Below are 7,293 nucleotides of genomic sequence, written 5' to 3' on the forward strand. Positions count from 1 at the left end.
TTTTTTGTTTTTTTTTAACTCCATGAAATATATGGCTTTCTGGTTAGGAACATATTGTTAATATCCACAGGGGAAACAGAAATGTCTGTTTATACCTTTTACATGTGTTTCAAGCTGAAAGTTTTTTCACTGTGAATTTTAGTTAAGAAAGTTTTCAAATTTTCTTCCTTCTCAATGAAATAATACAAAGCAATACCCAGCTAACAAATCACAATCATTTCAGAGAACATACTGATATCTCTCTGTAGTGTCTCTTCATAAAAATACAAGCCTATGTTATATAATGTGAGAACAACTGTCAAGTGAAATGTTTATGTTAAAGAAAAGTTTTGCTGGAAAGAGGCAAGGTCAAAGATGAGAATGATTATTTTTCCATGATGTARATCTTCCCATATTAGAAGGACCACAAATAGCAGAATGTCACTTTCATTCTTGATTGTGCCTGAAATAATTTATCAATTCTGATGACAACTGCCCAGTCAAGGCCTATCCAATATAAGACATAATAAACATCAGGCAGCTGGATTCTGTGGACACTGGACTAACTTCTACAGCTCCAAGTAGGGCATAGTAAAAACATAGGGAATGGTAAAAATTCCATAAATAATATGAAACTACCAGAAATGGGATAATGCATGATTGTTTCAGAAGGAATATCCAGCTCAACAGCATGAGTCAGTCTCCTCAAACCAAGGACTGACTTTTCACTGATTTTGACAGGAACAAAGTCAATAGGAGTTGAGTAAAGTTAATAGGATGGTTTTCATGCTGGTAGAAGTATGAAACACACAAACATAAAAGGTAAAAGTAAGGAAAAGAGAAGAGAAGGCTGTTGTGCCCGTAGCAGAAAAACAAGTGTCTCATTGAAACAAAATGTATGATGTTACAATTTGCTTACTCAGTTAAAAGCCACAATAGTTAGGAAATTAAGCTTTTGCTGCCCTTTCGAGAAAGTAGGAAGGGAAAGTAATTGGCATAATTGTTAATGTCTGAAAGCCAACAACATTTAAATTAATGAATGGAATTTGACAGCTCTTACTATCTGTGCCTTATATATATATGTGTGTGTATTGCATTACAGAGAAGTGCAGAGAAGTGGGCTCATAGCCTGGCAGAGCTCAGTCTTCCTTTTATGTGTATGTGAGGACATTAGCACTAAACAGAAAACTACTTTGACATTAATTTTAGATTAGCCACTTTTATATGTTTATGTTTTAATATGTTTATGATAGTTTTATGGGCAAGTAAGACTGGATAATGCTAACATTATCTCACTTAAAAAATTACACTCAGTGAAGAAAAAGGAATGCAAACAATTTAAACGTATTCATTGTGGAGAACAAAAAAACCCAAGATACATGAATTATAAATAGAARTGTTTCAAAAATAGTTATTTTTTTKGTTAGACAAGTTCAGKTTTTGAAACTTGGAATCCTGAATTCTKCTTAAAATGAAAATACCTGTAGTAATGTACATTAACTAAAATCTTTTAAACTCCTTCTTACTTACTTCARTTGGTTCAAGAACAATGAGTCTGTTTCTTCAAATGGCATCAACATTTATCTATTTAATAGATATTACCAAAGAACAGGAGACATTCATAAATGAAAGATAGAATTATTTTGACATYTATGGGAACTTCTGCTAAATTTCTGAAAAATTAATGAGTGCATAARTAAGTACACAGTTCTCTAAATCTAGGCTTAAATTTGTATTGAGAGACATACATTTGCCAGGCAGCTTTGAAGTGATTTTGCTATCTAGATGTTGTTTTAATACCAAGCCAGGTTGTTAATGAATGAAAATATCTGCTGTCTGTGATCAGACTTTAGTGAAAGGACTTGAATGTGAGTATTTCCWAATCCTGACTTTTCTAGGGATTAAATAATACTAAGCTAGTGTGATCACTTGCTGTTTAAAGATGATCCCACTAATACCTCAGATGAATTGGCAAGACTTACAATGTTCTGCCATTCCCTTTTGTCTTTATCTCTTCTGTGAACAGATGCATAACTTCTTGYCTATGAGACWAGTGTGYAATTTGCCAAGACCACTGGATTCARCTGAAWTAGAGAAACAGGGAAATWCAGAGCACATGCACTAGTAAACCAAGGATTTTTATTTCAAGTATCTTTAAAGTGTAGTGTTTTTCTAGCATTTTAAGAAAGGSACTGTAACATGGAAATAATAGAAAAACTTTAATTCATATAATTAACATGTTTTGAAACTGATCAATAATGCATGTTTTCTGTGTGAAACTGCTAATATTGAACTAAATTTTTGAAGCCCCAGCATCTGATGTGTTAAAAGTTGTTTTGGTTACATAAGTCCTTGATCTACCTTGTTTAGTGGAAAGTGTTCCCTGCATATGGCAGCAGGGATTGGGACTAGATGGCCTTCAAGATCCATTCCACCATCTAAATATTCTGTAATTCGAAGATTCTGGAAATAGAGACAGAAAAACTAATTTTTATAAAACTAGAGAATATACCGTGTTAAAAGGGACCCACGAGGATCATCAAAGTCCAAAACTTGGCCCTGCACAGGACCAAGAGTCCCACCATGCACCTGACAGTGTTATCCAAATATTTCTTGTACTCTGAAAGGCTTAGTGACCACTTCCCTTGAGACCCTGTTCCAGTGCCTATTCACTCTCTGGGGGAAAAAAAAACATTTTCCTAATATCCAACTCAAACCTTCCCTGACTCAGCTTCATGTTGTTTCCTTGAGTCCTGCACTGGTCAAAAGAGTGAAGAGATTGGTACCTACCCCTCTAATTCCCCTCAAGAGGATGTTGCAGACTGCAATGAAGTCTCTTCTCAGTCTCCCCTCCTCCAGGCTGAACAGACCAAGTGACCTCAGCTACTCCWCACGTGGCTTCCCCTCAGGGTGCTTCACCATCCTCCTGGCCATCCTTTGGATGCTCTTTAAGACCTTAATCTTATTTTTATATCATATCACTCAAAACTGGATTAAAGAGCAGCACTAAGAATTTTCTGGAGTGAGAATCTGAGTAGAATAGAATCTGAATCATAATAGTTTTGTGAGTAGGACCATCCAGTGTGGAGAGAAACAAACTTGTTAGCTTAGTTTGCTAGCAAAGGAAGATTTCACATCCCATCAGCAACCCTTACTGAATTACATCTTTGAATTTCTCACCAGAAAAAAAGACAACTACCTCAATAACTATTTATTAAATGTAATTATACTACTTCTTATATATATAAGCCTTTAGATCTAGTTTTGCACTTAAGTCCCTGACATGAAGTTTTGTGGAATAAATCCTTAGCTTGTTTTACCAAGGTGTGTGATGCTAACATAGTGATGTATGGCATGAGGCTGTATGGTCACAAACATGAGGTGGCAGTGTGTTTTCTTCTTAAGGAAAGAAAAGAGCCCAGATAAAATATGAAAGGGATCTCCCAAGAGAATTATTCCTGCTAATATGTTTAACATGGGCAGAAGCTAGGAAATATATTGTGCCACGCTGCAGAGAATCACTGATGGATGGGAGAGAGAKGGTATAGACAAGTGTATTTATTGGGCAGAAATTCTATTAAAAAAATACATTAACTCACACTTTTCCTTCAAAAGCAGATGGACGTGTAATATATTGCAGTTCAAAGAAAACTCAGAGTGCCACAGGAGGGTGTTCCCTTGAGTAATGAAGCTGGTTATATAAAATAAAAATAAAATTGGTAGCTTATCAGTCGCCCAAAATAAAGTTGAAGTAGTGTGCAATAAGCCTGATTAAAGAGACTGACCAACCCTATGTATTCAAAATTTCTTTATAAAGCACATTAAAGATAGTTAAGCATTGCAAACCTGCAACCTCATGTGATAATTTTATCTGTAATGTAGCATTGTCTTGTCTGATGCCGGATGGAAACTGCATCTTCCCTGAAATGAACTTTGAATTTACATGTAATTCCTCACTAAAGATAAATAGAAAAAAACATTTACTTTTAAAAAGAAAAAAAAATGCATTCATAAAAATTCCATTAAATTGAATTTAAAAGAGCAGGTGAAATGGTGTGAGGCTGAATTAGTAAWTGACTATATGAAAGCAAGATTACGATTTAGATTGACAGCCCTGAAAAAAAAMCAGAGCTGCCTGTTCACAATGTAAAGGGTCATTGGCTGTATTTATTGTTTTTATTGTATTTTTTTGGCAAATATTTATTGTTTTTATTGGCACAAAATTGTTTTGTTCTATGAAGAAAAGAAGCAGCTTTGTTTGTGAGTTTGCATGTTTGGCAGCATTGGCTGTGAACATGCCAATAGAGAACACGACACATGAATTTCTTTTGTGTGTGAAAGCTTTTTCCACAAGTTTTATTATCCATAAGATAATAAAATAATACTAATAGCTGAAGATAACAGTTTACGTTGAAAGCCTGTGTAAAAGGACCATGATTTCCATATTTTCTGCTTCAATTTCCATTGGCATCTTTGGAATATGTGTGTTTGCAAAACTCCAGGATGCATGACTTTTATAAAATCATGGCAGTCAGGTGGTACCCCCAATAACTGAAGAAAAYTGAATATTGCACATCTTTTCAAAAAAGGACGATAAGGACAGACCTGGGAACTGCTGACCAGCAAATTTTGTCTTTGAATCCAGTAACATCATGAAACAGCTCATCCTGGAAGACTTATTGAAACAGGGAGGTGATTAGAGAAAGCCCAGATATTTTAACCAAGTGCAAACCATTCCTGAGTAATCATKGCTTTCAGCAATGGAGTGACTGCATCCCTGGACAAGGGAAGCGCCAGAAATGTCATTTATTTGGACTTCTGWACGGCTGCTCACATGGTCCCACACAAAATTCTTGCCTCTAAATCACCTCTGAAGAACTACTAGATAAGAAATGGGCTGGGTGGTCMCATTCAAAATGTTGCAATCAGCATCTCAATGTCCAAGTGCAAACCGGTAGTGAATAGTGCCCCTCAGGGGTGTGTACTGGGACCAACACTATGAAATGTTCTAATCAGTGATATAGATAATGAAATAAAATACACCCGCTGGAAGTTTGTATGTGACACAAGTTGAATGGTCCAGGTGATTCTCTTGAGAGAAGGAATGCCATCCAGAGGAATCTTGACAGGTTTGAGGAGTGGGCTGATGCAAACCGCATGAAGTTCAACAAAGCCAGTTTCAGGGTCCTGAACCTGGGTCAGGCAATCCCCGATATTTACACAAACTGGGTGAAGAATTGATTGAGTGCAACCCTACAGGGAAAGAAGGACCTGGACACAGCGGGGGATGAATCATTATGTATGAATTGGCACTTGAAGCTCAGAAAGACATTGTATCCTGGGCTCTGTAAAACATGTATAGCAAGGAGGTAATGGAGGAAAATTCTCCCTCTTTACTCCGCCTCATGAAATGTCACCTGGAGTAACAAGTCTAGCCCTGAGATCCTCAATACAAAATAGACACGGACTGTTAGAGTACTTCCAAAGGAAGGACACAAAAATTATCAAAGGGCTGGACAAACTCTCCTATGAAGCGAGGCTGGGAAAATTAGGGTTGTTCAGCTTGGAGAAGACTCCAGGAATATCTTATTGTGGTCTTTGAATAGTTATAGAGGGATTATATTAAATACAGATAAGAACTTTTTGCCAAGACATCTAGTGACAAGACAAGGGGCAATATTTTTAAATGGAAAGAGAGTTGACTTATTTTGAATATAAGGAAGAAATTTTTTATCATGAGGGTTCTGAGACACTGGAACAGGTTGTCCAGAGGAGAAACTGAAAATTTATTTAGGAAAAAAGATATCCCTTTTTTCTCCTCTAACAGAATAGACAGGAAAATTTTTTACACTCTATAGAATCTAGACAATTCTTGTAACAAAAGGTGATTGTTCACTAAGTGTTTAGTCCACCTAAAACATTTTCATGCTGGTTTATTAAGTAATTAAGCAGCAGTTTTGCTCCTTAGACATTTCTTAACTGTTAATTTAATGCAATTTGCTCCCATAATGTATCACTATTTGCCACAGGTAAAGCTGAGCATGTGATCATTAATTCTTAATAAAGTGGCCATAATTCTTTATAAAGTTGTTAAAAGTTGTGCTCCATTTCTCCAGAGTTTACTTGTGGCTGGGTTCTTTAAACTTCATTAACAAATTAATTTTTCACAGAGTCAGGTTTGTTACTATTGGTTAATATTTGTTCCTATTCATCACAATTGATACTTCAATACTGCTTTCCTAATACTAAAGCAATACCAAGTATTTGTTTTGTCACCACGTGCATGGATGAAAAGCAATTCAGTATCATCTCAATGACTTTCATGTGAATAGCCGAAACAACAACTAGTAGGGCACTCAATGGGGAATGCCATTTGTTGTTTAAAATACAATAAATTATGCCAAGTCAGAGGTATGAAGAAACTCACTAACATAGTACAAAAGTCATTAACTCAGTCTGAGACCTGGCTTATTTCCAGGAATCTGAGTGGAATTAAGCCAGTGCTAAATTTGGCCCATTAACTTCTGTATGGTTTCTGCTACACATGAGTTTGTTCATTCTGTATTCAAACATTCTATTACCAAGATTAATAGGCTCTCTCCCATTACATTAATAATCCAATAGCATGACAAGAAATGGCTAGCACAATGCAAAATGCACAAACTCATTAAAAATAATTACTTTGACACWGTGGGTTGTGCTACTCAGGGACTGATTTCTAATCCTGACTGAAGTATATTGCTGTACTGGCAAAATGTCAGAGATTCATGGAATCTACAACAGACCCTATAAGCTGGGTCTGAACCCTATCATACATAGTATCTGTAAAGATTATCTACAGAGTATTTTTCTTATCATAAGAAATTACTGCACAATTTTTATTCATGGTGTAAACTTAGAATATTAATAAACCTGGATGGCTGCAAAATTTTTGTTAGTTTATGAAATATTTAAATTTGGATTCTATTTAACCCAAAAGCCAAGAAAATTTTAATCTTCACTTGATTAGATGAAAAATTACTTGAATTAAATATAGGCTTTCCCTTTTTCATTACATAAGGTTTCTATTAATACTCTTTCACAAAAGGGTATGGTTAGTCTTGAGATAGGGTAATTATTTAAATAGACCTTCAGGACCATAAGGAGTATTTTGCTGGTGTTCATGATGTTAGTTTTCAGTACTATTAGGTTTGTGTTTAATTTTCAAATAGTGAGTTATCTTCATTTAGGTGTTGGAAATGGCTTATCTGCATTTGTGCAGATCTTGTATTTCTGAGCAGAAAAATGCACAGCTGTAATGGTTATCAGGGAAAG

The sequence above is a fragment of the Malurus melanocephalus genome, unplaced genomic scaffold, assembly GCF_030028575.1.
Source record: "Malurus melanocephalus ecotype Western Australia unplaced genomic scaffold, MMel_1.1 scaffold_25, whole genome shotgun sequence".
Classification (NCBI taxonomy): domain Eukaryota; kingdom Metazoa; phylum Chordata; class Aves; order Passeriformes; family Maluridae; genus Malurus; species Malurus melanocephalus.